At 30.5% G+C, this 11701-nt stretch overlaps 1 long non-coding RNA gene across 1 annotated transcript; it reads left to right on the top strand.

Moving 5' to 3' along the window:
* The first annotated feature begins 7213 nt into the window (after window positions 1–7213).
* On the top strand, window positions 7214–8103 carry LOC115879768. The gene is made up of 3 exons (XR_004049752.1): window positions 7214–7612; window positions 7668–7870; window positions 7932–8103. It is a non-coding gene; the product is annotated as an uncharacterized LOC115879768 (long non-coding RNA).
* The last annotated feature ends 3598 nt before the right edge of the window (window positions 8104–11701 follow it).

Genomic DNA, 11701 nt, shown 5'->3' with positions numbered 1-11701 from the left:
AATATGCGTTCTAAAAAACTGTAAAAAGCGTATGACAAAAAATAGTGTATGTAACACGTACCTAAATTATGTTTTTTAGGACTCATCTACTATTTCGGACTCGGCTAACGCCTCGTCCGCAAACAGTAATGATTCGTCCTAAAAAACATCATTTTAGGTACTAGTTACATAAATAGCTATTAAGTTATTTAATATTCAGCTTTAAAGCGTATATTTTTCTTGATTATAACCAGTAGCCTATGACAGTATATTATCGATCATAATTTCCAAGCTAATTTTGCGCTGTTTTTTTTTCGATCGTACGGTATATTATTAAAATATCAACTATTAGATATTACTAAATACACTTTTTAAACTTTTAAGGCCGCGGTAGTTATAGTATAGGAAATTCAAATAATTCATTTTCTGACAGATGGAAATAAATTGTCTAACTGTTTGACACTTAATGCCAAAGGAAGCTAGATAAAATCAAGAAAAATATACGATTTCAAACTAAATCTTAAATAACTTAAAAACGATTTATTTTAGGTATAGGAATATGTCTAGTTAAAACCTAACGAATTGGAAAACCTTTTCACTAGTGAAATAAAAAAAGTGGGTTTCCATTTGGAAAAAAATTATTTATGATAATTTTTTAACCGCTCAATTCCATGACAGCTACCGCCATTATTATATGACATGTGAACAATTTAATTTTTGAAATAGATAGCCACGTCTTTTCTTTATGTCACAGAGGCTGTGATAATCACTAAATTTGACTTTTAGGCTGTACAAATTTTTTTGACAGGTAGTTTTTTTCGTCCAAAAATTTTGAATATTTTTTTCTCAAACATGCTTCCAGGGAAAAAATATCGCGATTTTGTAAGTCCTCCAAGATCCGAGGGGCCCCTTCGCTGTCTCAGGCCCCCGGCCCCCGTTATACTAAAGACTTCAGTGCTCATCGTCAGCAATGAAGCTAGAATACAAGTTATGCTGTGCATTGGTTGTAATTTAAAATGTTTATTCAGTAAAAATAAATAATGAAACCATTGAAAAATAACTTAAAAGCTAAAATAAATAAATTCAGTCTCAAAATATATAAAAAAATAATAATTTTTCGATATTTTAAACAAAGAAAATTACCCCTTGATTTAATTTCCTAAATAGAAAATGCCATTGACAATTACTGGGGCCTGATCATTGATAATTAAGTAAATATCTGCTTCCATTTATACTGTTTATAGTTGGCGTATACGTATGGTTTGCATACTCCACCTACAAACTGCTTTATAACTACTGAACACATATTGGTCTTGTTTGCCAGTTGAATAAAACATTACTTAAGATTCGGAGGCCCCCTAAAAGACGGGGCCCGGACCGCCCCTTCCGCACCCCCCTCTGTGTCCGCCACTGATGCAAATACCATATGATCGAAAAAAACGGCATCCAGTTGGCTAGGAAATGACGATCGATGACATTTCCCATAAAAATTTACATATAAAATGACAGCGTTCTTCATTTCATAGCCAATATGCATCATACTGCAACAGAACCCGCCTTATCCGAATTATTTTTGTGTTTTTTTTTGTTTAAAAATTAAATATTAATTTTTATTTCTAGAAAAACGAGATACAATACAATGATTCCACCCAATGGACCCGTTTTTTTGTAAATTAACGTTTCAAACATTTGCTAAAGCAGTTTTTGCTTATTATCTGGAAGCAGCGTTTGTGGGATAAGACGGGTTTTGCAACTTGACGCCTCATTTATTGGCAGAATTTAATTTTAACCGAGAAATACTAGAAATACTGTTTTTTTTGTCTCTGCATTCTCAGTAATTTTTGAAGAAAAAATTGGATTTGTCCAACGAAACATGAATTTATGGTGAACATAAGGTCAATGCGAACAAACGTTGAGAAACGAACAAAGGAATAAAATATTCAGCTAAAACAAAGTATGAAATATAAATTCAAACGAGGCCGAGTAGTTATTCTGAATGAACTTTTTTTAGCTGAAATCACTTATAAAAAAACATCAACACATCCAGTATATAGAAGCCTCACCAAACGCAAAATCATAAAAATTTCTCTGCGGAAATGCATCATTCTCTTTTTTCCGACTTTAGAATAACTGAAATCAGTTGCATGAAAATATGTTCCTACATTCTAAACACTTTTCTAAACATAAACATACAAAATATTTTCTGTGAAAATATGTCATTTTCATCAAATAGTGTTAACTTTAGAATAACTGAAGTCAGTTACATGAAAACATGTTCCTATATTCTAAACACTTTTCTTGTGTAGATATGAACTTAACCTAGTAGATATTGTAATTTAGACATCAACACCGTTCCAAGAAGAACCGAAAATAAAAAAAAACGAACCAACAAACCAAACAAAGCAATCAAAACACGTTGTAAGCTAAAACGCGCGTGTTTACGTATTTCAATTGCCATACTTCTTCTGTTTAAATCTTGCTATATTTTACAATATTTTATCAATAAATGAAAAGGGTACACTTCGGCAAAAAGTTTTTTGCGTGTCTATGTTTAGAAAATTTCTAGATTGAAAAACAGAAACATGTTTTCAAGTAACTGGTTTCAACTATTCTAAAGTTGAAAAACTGAAAATAATGCATTTCCGCAGAAAAAAAATCGTGACTTTCTATTTTGAAAGGACTTCCTAATACTAAATAAACAAATATTTCTCACATAAATGTTTTAGCTAAACTAAAGTAATTTAAAGTAGGTAGTCCTAATTTCAGCTATTTTAAAGTTAAAAAACTCGAAAAGATTGCATTTCGGCCGAAAAAATTGAGCTCAACGAAAAGACTTCCGTTACTAAATAAACAAATATTTACATAACTTTCTTACATAACTGATTTCAGCTAAACGAAAGTTGAGCCTAAATTAGTGGTGAAAATAAGGCTATCACAAAAAAATGTTGAGAAACATTTTTTTGTAAGCAAGAAATAATTATTCATTGAGAAAAATGTATGAAATTTAAATTTTAACAAGACAGTAATAGTTATAGTCTGTCCAACGAGAAGATCCTTGACAGTGATAGATGTGTCTGTCATTTTAATTTCAAAGTAGTTTATTTTATTTTACAAAGAAATAAGTTGGTACAACTGGAACGCATAGCAGGAAATTAATATATGTATTTAAAATTTGACTGACAAGTAACTTCAAAATATTGTGAAAAAAACTGTATAAAACTGAAAAAATGTAATCGAGATATTTTATTTAATAAAAACCGGTATGTGTTAATACAAAACAAACAAAAACAAGTCACCACATACCAAAAAATATAAAAAAGAACTATTTCTTACTTTCAAGCTTTATGAAACTTCCCGCATTTATGATTATATTTATCAATATAACTTATGTACAAATACAAATTTGTAATATTCCGTAGGAATAAATAAAACAACATAGGTAAATAAAACAAACTATTTTATTAATAATAACACCTACCAAATTTTATACCTTAAAGGTTGATTAATTAACTTAATCTTAATTTTTTTAAACCAGTACCTTTTGACATTATTTTTCTGCAGTACTAAAATCCATTATTTACCTATCGTGTGATGTCGATATTTTACAGCTACTCCAGTTTTTAGTATGTGTTTAGTTTGATCCTTCTACCATATACGAGATGCACTTATCTACGACGAAATGGTATACAAACTTTATCGATGGCAACTTCATTGGTGTATAAAACTTTCTGCCTGGGCAGCGAGTATAAACCATAAACTGTGCTCCGGGTCTACAGTTAATTTTCACTCGATTTTTCCTACACTTGACTTCAAAAGACACAAAACACACGTAATAATACGAATCAACATGCATCATCTTTCAAAACGCAGGGTATTTAACAAAAGTTGACACAACATTCTAACCTATAATTTGGCAAGACTTTGACAAGCGTCAAAAATGAAAAAAATCTAAAGGCGAGTTCATACGCATCGGCGTCCGTTTGTCGTTCATCGTTCCGTCAAACCAATAAAATTGAAATACGATCTGTCATTTTTTAAATAAACCAATAAAACTGGTTAAAAACAACAAGACACGACGTATGACGGATTTATATTTAAGCCCATCCATGGATAACTTAAAAATTATTAGAAACTTTTTTTAGTAAAATAAATAGATTGGTATGGGACGTCATCTGCTTTTCTTCTGTCATCGTCTGTCGAAATCTTACCTGAGAAAAAAAAAACAGAGTATATCTTTTAAAAATTATACAAACGAAACCCCTCTCATCTCCGGCACTGGTTAGCGTGCATTTGAAAATTTTAAAACTTTGAATTTTAAAGCGAATTTTTTTGAAAAATGATTTTCTGAAATATTTTTGTTCGTTGGCTGTTACAGTTCGGCTACTAAAAAGTGGACCACCCTGTATACAGGTAGTCTAAAAATCATATAATTCCAATAATAAAATAACACAGACCACAAGCTAACTTATCTTCAAAAATTAGTGAGCATATCTAAAATTAAAAATATAAAAAAATATTTAAAAAAAAATTTGATTAAAACATCACAGGCATGTAATGTTGTATGTTGATAAGATAAAAAAAACAGTTGTTAATATCACTATATGAATATTAAAAATGACATGCATATGTATGTTTATTTGAATAATAATAAAAGTTGTTTGCTTGCTTTACCCATCTTCGTTTATTTAACTTGCAGTGTTGAATTTGTTTCACTTGTTGGCTGTATTTACTGAAGAAATCCAGTTACATAGTGTCTTTATACAGAGTGTCCCACACTCAAAGAAAAATACTTTTTTATTACGGCCTTCATAGACGTGTTTAAAAGACTACGCATAAATTTCTAGTTCATGTTGGCTGGGAAATGACGATCGATGACATTTCCCATATAAATTTACACACTAAGGGCTGGCAGAGAAACTGTACACATTGCTAAGGGACGTGGAAGGGGATATAGCAGATTTGTCGCAGTTACCCAATCAGTTTTGCGGCTGTAGCCTGACAGGTCACAGTTGTGCCTGGGTGTGTGTTTTTGTTTTTGTCACTATTGGTCACTACCTTTAGTCACTACCTTTGAATAAGAAGACTAAGGAAGGAGCATAATGCTATCCATGTATTCATGCATGGTGGGCGGAAAAAGCGCCATAAAAGCACTCTAGGGTGGGGATCCTTGACAGTTCTGTTTGACGATTCATTTGATACATTTGAATTTGATTTGAAATGTTGTGGATTTGTCAGTCTTTACGGAGCTTACTTTATGTTATTTATTATTTATTCTACTACTGATAGTTGTATAAAGGTAGTAAATCTAGATGGAAATTGTGGCAGAACTTAAATTAACAGTGACACTATCGCGATTTATCGAAAAAGATTCTAAAATAGTTGGTTGTGTAGCGTACAGTAGATCTCGGCAAAAATTGAGTGAAATAATGGAACAACTTTTCGCTAGTAAGTGACTATATAAGTTATCGGTTTACTACACATACGTGTAGTAAACCGATCATTTATGAAATTCACTTAAATTAACTAAATTATATATTTTTCTTGCATTTTAGCTTTTATTTATTACTTGTCAAAGATTAGATGTCAAAGAATTTAGATACGTTAATTTGACTTACCTGCTTCAGTAGCGTATCGGATGTTTGTGTTAATAAATATTTATTATAACTTATCTATTTTTATTAGAATTATATATTTTTATAACAATTTTAATAACTACCAACATTTATTCACAACGTAACATAAAACAACAAATTATTGAGTCTACCCCACGTCTACCCTACATCATAGTTTTACATTTTTTAAATAAAATTAGAACGACACTGATAAACCGGAATTTAAGTCGGCCATATTTGAGGCTCATCGCGGTGTACCTAAGATTTTTGATATGCTCCTTCCTTAGTCTTCTTATTCAAAGGTCACTACTATAACCCTAACCTCAAATTTTCTTTGACAGTTTTGAAAACAGGCACAACTGTGACCTGTCAGGCTGCAGCCGCTAGTCCCAATCATTAGCTTTGTTCGGGTTCTTTTTATTACCGATTCTGAACCGTCCTAGAACTCTGCAGCGTATGCGCAAATGAAATAATGTCTTCATATTTCCTTCTGCGCATACGCATCACAGATCTAGGACGGTTCAGAATCGGTAATAAGAGAAACCCGAAGTTCTAAGGAAAGGTGCACATCATGCGTTCAGCTTCACGATTTAATTACGTCTCGTGATACTTTATTTGTTTATTTATTAACGAGTCGTTGTAATTTTCCCTATAGCTTAAAAAATTTTAAGTGCAAGTTAGAAACACTTGCATTTTTGGTAAAAATAAGTGGAATTGAGTTAGTGTTCGACAGTGATTGTCATTGGAACTCTCTATTAGAATTCAAAAATCAATATCTCGAAATCTATTGGTAATAATTGAATGTAGTTCTTAATATTTCTGCTATATTTTCTTCGCAGACAGTATGTGAAAATCTTTATAAATAAAAAAGTTTCTAAAATGGTTATTAAGTTATGGCGTGTTTCCTCACCAAAAACTTAACTTTTTAACACATAAAAGTTGAGTTTTTAAATTATCGCGATTACTGACGTTTTCTCGTTATAAAAAAATGGACACCCTAACGATATCCTTATAATTCCATTTCAGATGCTCAGAAACATATCTAATGATTTTATCTAGTTATCTTTTCGAAAAAAAAGTATTTTGAAAATAAGCGGTTTGCCATCGTGATTTTACTTTACTTGATAGGGAAGGCGTACCGGCAACGCCGCAACAGCACACCGTCGCATTTCTCTCACTTCGACTTAATAAGATCCCTATACGCTTTACTTCCACAGTTGTAAACATAGACAAACAGAAAAATTAAAAGACTGCCAGAAGACATACGACGCGCAGGCAAATGTACCTGTAGCGCATCGACGCAAGTGCCGAAATACGTCCATCTAGCTATCTGTGTTTCGACACTAGTCCGTTAGTCTTAGCATATTCAGAAAGAACACGCTAACCTCCAGCGTTGCCAATTTAGGGGAATTCCCCAAATTTTGGGAATCCGGAGCCGATTGGGAGTTTTGTGGGGATTTTAGCAATAGGGGGCGAAAATAAGGGAGTTTCAACATTTTATTGCTGATTGAAAATGGCGTAAAATTTTTAGCTTTAAAAACGGAGCAGGACGATATATCTTTCCCAACTTAAAATTATAATCTGCTTTTTACTTGTGCTTCCTTTGCAAATGCTTCAGTTGAAAGAAAATTTAGTGACCTCAAATTATTTAATGACTACTAGGGAAGGGATTAAAAAACAAGGAGGTAACTTACAGTTTAATCTCTCTAACATATATAATAAATATTGTATTTTTATTAAAATTATTTTTTTTTGTTAAAATAATCATATGGGGAATTTTTGGTGAATCGGGACATTTTTCTCCCCAAATTGGCGAATTTAATTTAGATTTTTGGGTAGTTTAGAAAATTGACATTGGCAACGCCGCTAACCTCATTCTTTTGTTTGTTGTTTGGTCAAAAAGCGGCACGCGGCGTAGTACAAGGCTTTCTTAAAAATCATTTTTTAAGAAATTTTTGATTGTTAATTTTATTTTTCTGCAAACTAAACAGTTGTTTTTTATTAAAAAATAGCAGACAAAGGTAAGAAAGGTAATGTCCATGCCTAAGTTTTTATTTCACTGGCTATTCTTTCTAGAAATTATACCATCCAGCCCTCCTATTTAATTATTAAATAAAAGTGTGAAAGAGATATCAAGGGCTATTCTGTTAAAATGTCATCCGACCAGTCTAGGCCCTGTTGTGAACCAGAAGGTGTGCTAAGTTGGATGTTGGATATAGAATGGAAGGAATATCATGGCCGAGAACAAGGCATAATTGTATGTCCCTTGATGTAGGGGGGTAGGTTTGTTTCGAATAGGCAGTAAAACCAAAAATTCTACTGTGAATCTTCATATTCTAGGCCTGTAAAGGTAAATAATTCCTGGAGCCATCTCGAGGTATAGTACTCAAGTCGGAGCGAATCAATTGATAGCACGATGAAAAGAAATAATAGCCAGCATAAAACTGTAAATATGTATATAACTAGTACTATGTAGCTATTTAACTGTAAGTACAATGTAGCTAGATATTTAGTAGAATAGGGGTATTATAAATTAATACAAAATACAATAATTGGTCATTCTTTCCATTCCCATTCAATTCTTCCCATTTAATCGTTTTCCCATAAAAAAAGGAAAATTAAAATTAAGAGTGCCCTTAACCAAAAATAGTGAAATAAATGGAGATAGTCAAATTTTATATTAGCGTGTAAGACTTTGAATAAAAAGGTGTAAAAGGATTATAAATGCTGTATTTATATCCTTTAGTATCATGATAATATAAAAAATTTGAGTAGGTATCTCCATTTATATCACTGTTTTTGGTTAAGGGCACTCTTAGTTTTAATTGCCTTAAAAATAATAAGTATAATAATAATTTAAATCTCCCGCTCTTTCATAGTTCGTACCTGTAGCCAAGTAGAGGGCGCTAAAAGCGCAATCTCCCAACATTTTACCACGCGATTCACCACTCTCTAAACTATTAACTTTCTCTATGGTTGTAAACACCGATCCAAAAGAAATAGTTGTCAGCACGGTATAAAATGACAGCGATCTTCATTTCATAGCCATCGCTAATTGTTTTATTATTCCCTTTTCGATTATTTTATTACCCATTTAGAACTATTTATCTTTTAGATTCTCCAATGGCATGTCATTCTCTGAATACCGTTCAGTTTCTGAAATTATGGTGACATCAACATCATTAACATAATCCGATGGTGATTGATGATGATGCAGATTTTACTCCGATTTGAGATGTGACACATAGAAATAAAGTTCAACGTCTTAAAGGAATGTCCTGGTTGTCCTTATTGTCCTTGATGTGTTCTGCAAATAATTATGACTAAGAGTTTTATATCCTTCTTAAAGAATGATCAAGCATTAGTAGGTATTATACTTTTTTGCAAATTTCTGAGAATATCACCACTGAAATTAAATTGTTTTCAAAAATATACAGGAGTTTTAAAAAGTATCAATTTATTGAGAAATTTTTTTCGAGCCAAGTATCCATCAATGTAATCCACATTTTTCCACCAATTTTTTGTAGCGGTACACTCAATTATGTGCTGGATTTGTCTAAGGTTTTTAATAGTAAATATTAAGGGTAAATATAATTACCTAAAGTTAATTGAAAAGAACACAATAAAAATACATAAATTGATATAATTATTTAATAACAAAAGTATAGATACTCAACAATTAATTGTAACAACTAAGTAAAATTCATAACACTGACATATCTTAATAATTAATGTATACTTGTACCTGAGAAGTAAGTACTTAGTAACAAATGCGGTAACAAAAACAATTAGTTACCTTTAACAAAATTTATTAATTGATTAATTTTCTACTCCTAATTTATATATATAGATATATATATATATATATATATATATATATATATATATATATATATATATATATATATATATATATATATATATATATATATATATATATATATATAGTAAAAAATGAAAATTGAATATCGACCGTACTGTTTTAAAGGATTGTTTGGATTATTTTCAGGTTGGCGGTCAGTGACTCAAAAACTTATTTGTTTATGTCTCAATATTTCGTAAATCTTTATTTACTTCATCAGGAGATACTACAAAATCAAAAATTCTAACATAAGAAAGGATCAATTAAAATACACAAAAATTATACTTACAAAACTAAAAGTCAGTCGTATCTTTCAATATACACATTCATTACACCAATAATCTACTTTCAGTTATAAAATTTGACGGACAAAACAGACCTACACTGCATGGTGTTTAAGTTACAATGAAACTGACAAAAAAAGAATTATCAACAATCAGACAAAACTAACAAACAGTAAGATAAAATTGTTATAAATTTGGACAAAACAAAAAGAAAGAAAGAGGATATCAGTTCATTACTAGTTTTAGTTTAATGTTTTAACAAATTGCAATATATTGTATTTAACTGGTTTGTGTCGGACTTAAAATTAATAGATTCTTTATTTTTATTTATAAAACATTTCCATGAATAAACGGCTTTTATAATTTGATTCCTGTTTTAGAACCTTTACTTTATCTATAGTGAACGTGTGTCCCGTTTCCAAATGATGGTCCACCAATGCACATCTCTTTTTTTGTGTACGACAGTCACTTTTATGCAATGATAGTCTCTGTTTAAGCCACTGACTAGTTTGTCCTATATATATGTTTTTTGGCAACCGTCACACGGTATCTCATATATTACATCAGACTTGAAAAGTGGGCACGGGATGAAATGGATTACACAACTTATAGAAGAATTCCACTGGTAAAAGGACTCACTAACATCATATCAATTTTCAGGGATTTTCTGCATATAAAAATGGTAAAATATAACACACTTAAAATATCCCATCTATACAGCCAAATCAAAGACAAAACCCCAACCCCACATATATACCGGGTGTTTTTTAAAAGTGACTCACCCCTATAATTTTGAAATAAAAAAACGAGATGGTATATTAGTATATGAGATAAATTAGGATTGATTTACGTATTCCATTGTCTTCGGTCAATTCCTGTTTCCCCGGAAATTACTACAACTTTTGATTTTTATATGGCACCCCCGGTATTTTTTACTTTATTCTATAGAAAATGACACTTTGAATAGAATGACATATTATATGTCAACTTTTGACATTCTCTCCTAAAAAAATTTGTAATAATATTGATATTTAAAATGCTATATTTTTTTTATTGAAAATGTCAAAGTTGACATATAATATGTCATTTTATTCAGAATGTCATTTTCTATCAAATAAAGTAAAAAATACCTAGGGTGCTATTTAAAAATCAAAAGTTGTATTAATTTCCGGTGAAACAGGAAGTGACCGAAAACAATTGAATACGTCAATCAACCCTAATTTATATTACTATATACTAACATACCAAATCTCGTTTTTTTTATCTGAAAAAATATAAAAGTTATAGGAGCGAGCCGCTTTTAAGAAACACAAGGTATAATTATTAGTTACTAATAAAAAGTCGTTCCATTATTTTTCATGTTTTTATTCAGAGAAAGTCGCACAGTAACATAAGATTTACAATAATTTCACAAGTCCTGACACAATGTCTTTTCAGACTATACCACCTTATACGCTTTGCATAAAACAAATTATAAAATAAGCAAGAAATAATACAAAACTACAACAAACTTAACAAAAATATAAAATGTCTAAAAAAATTGAATAAAAGTTTTTCAAAATGGCTACCATAACGTTTCTTTCGACTTTAATATAGGAATACAAAATAGCATTCATTCTTTCTTAGTTGATTTATTTAGTGTTCCTAATTTCCAATCGTGTTTTGTTTTAGTATTATATTAATTTCTTTACAATCTTCATTACGAATACTTTATTATAAATTATTCTATAAACTCTTTCATTATGACATTTTTGTTAATATTACCACTAACTAACTTTTAAATCTATAATATTACCAAATATTATAAATTCTTTCATATGCTAAATATGAAAAAAAAATATATACAAACAATACACAAAATTGCACTTAACTTTTTTTCATCCATTTTAAATGTAAAATGCCTGTATCCTAGGAAGGTTAAATTTTTTTTCGAAAGATCATATATGAGGTAACTAGTAATTATA

Source organism: Sitophilus oryzae, unplaced genomic scaffold (genome assembly GCF_002938485.1).
Source record: "Sitophilus oryzae breed Bouriz unplaced genomic scaffold, Soryzae_2.0 scaffold_1067_pilon_pilon, whole genome shotgun sequence".
NCBI classification, from domain to species: Eukaryota; Metazoa; Arthropoda; class Insecta; order Coleoptera; family Curculionidae; genus Sitophilus; species Sitophilus oryzae.
Note: the sequence above shows the minus strand (reverse complement) of the source record. Positions and strands in the feature narration are given on the sequence as shown.